Raw genomic sequence first — 1,703 nt, forward strand, 5'->3', positions numbered from 1 at the left:
CCCCAACGGGGGCATGTGCCCCGGGCAGGAATCAAACCCGAGATCCTTCAGTCTGCAGGCTGGCCGAGGCTCTATCCACTGAACCAAACCAGCTAGGGCAAGGGTGCACTTCTTACCTACATAGATACTACTCTTGGGTACTGGATCAGTGGAACTGGATTGCATTGCTGTGGACTCCACCCTTCCCAGGTGGTTTTAAGCCTCAGGCTGTACTGTGGGGGAACTCCCCTAGCTTCTGCAGTCAGTCAGCGTCTCCTCACCTCTCCCCAGGGGTGGAAGTGGCCAGTCTGACCCTGGAGAGTTCCTCGATGTCTGGCTTCCTTCAGAGAACTTCTGCCTTTCCTTTTCATTTTAGTTCCTGGAATATGTCTCAATATTAACTTATATTGAACATATATTTTAAACCATTTTGAAAGGCTAAAAAAGTAATACATTTTAGGAGAAAGTTTAAAGACCGAAAAAGATGTAAAGGGAAAAGTAAAAGTCCTCACTCCCCAGAACCCTCACTTTCCCAGTCATATTTCTCATTGGTAATTGCTACTAGCAATTCCTTGTATATAGAAAATGCCAGTACTTATATATATATTTTATAGATCTTATTTTTTACTTTAAAGTCTGTAAAAATAAGGTTATTTTGTAACAGATGTTGAAAGGGTGTTTATTATTGTTAAACATTAATTAATGTTTCTCAGAATTCTATCATTTGAATGGAATAACACAATGGAATTTCCTATAACAGCTATTTTCAGCTGGGTGCCGCAAGAATTTTTAAAACATGCAATACCTGACTATTTAGTTAGGGTCACTGACCTCTTTTCCCTTAGCTTGTCAAATAAAAAAATGACAACAGCCAGTACAACAATAGCTGTCCAGTGTGAATGAATCAAAATTACACCAATTTTTTTTTGTCAGATGGACAAAAACATATGTTTTTTGGTGTGCCACAGAATTTTAGTAATTATGTGTACCATGAGATGAAAAAGGTTAAAATGGCTGTCCTATAATAATTCTTAAATGTGCTTATGTATATGTGCACATTTTCTTGACTAATGATTAAAGGTGAAATTTGCCTTTTGTTTTCTTAGAGTAAGGTATATAAATGCCAGTGGAAAATGGTGTCCTTTGAAAAAGGGTTTATGATTTTGGGTGGTGAAATGTCCATATAATGTGTATCTTTATACCAGGGATCTGTTTGGAAGGAAAATATGGTCCATTTGATTCACTTCCTTATTCTATTTTTAACTCTAATGTCAGACTCCTGGAAGAGAGCTACTCATTCAGGTTAGATATAGAGGGTGATTTTTTTCTTTGAATAATTACTATGTATGTAGAGAAATTTTTCAAATTCACTAATTTACTTATTTTTATTTGGTGAGTAGATGCAAATTTGCATATGAATTAAGTTTTATTTTTTTTTCTACTGTAATATCTGATAACAAAATATTGTTACATTTTAACAGTATGTTATATATAAATAAGGTAACTAGACTACATCAAATGATCTAATGGGTATGAATAGAATGCGCAAGAAAAGTTTGTTACTTTACGTTTCTACATAATCTGTACACATTTTAAATAAACTATTTTTAAGTTCTAGTAAAGTTGATTTAAGAGAGATAATCTCTTTACTGTTAACCATTTAGAGATCAGGTCAGATCTTTGCAAGGCCAAATCCAGCCTGCTTTTGTAAATAAAATTTTTTA

Source organism: Myotis davidii, unplaced genomic scaffold (assembly GCF_000327345.1).
Source record: "Myotis davidii unplaced genomic scaffold, ASM32734v1 scaffold137, whole genome shotgun sequence".
Classification (NCBI taxonomy): domain Eukaryota; kingdom Metazoa; phylum Chordata; class Mammalia; order Chiroptera; family Vespertilionidae; genus Myotis; species Myotis davidii.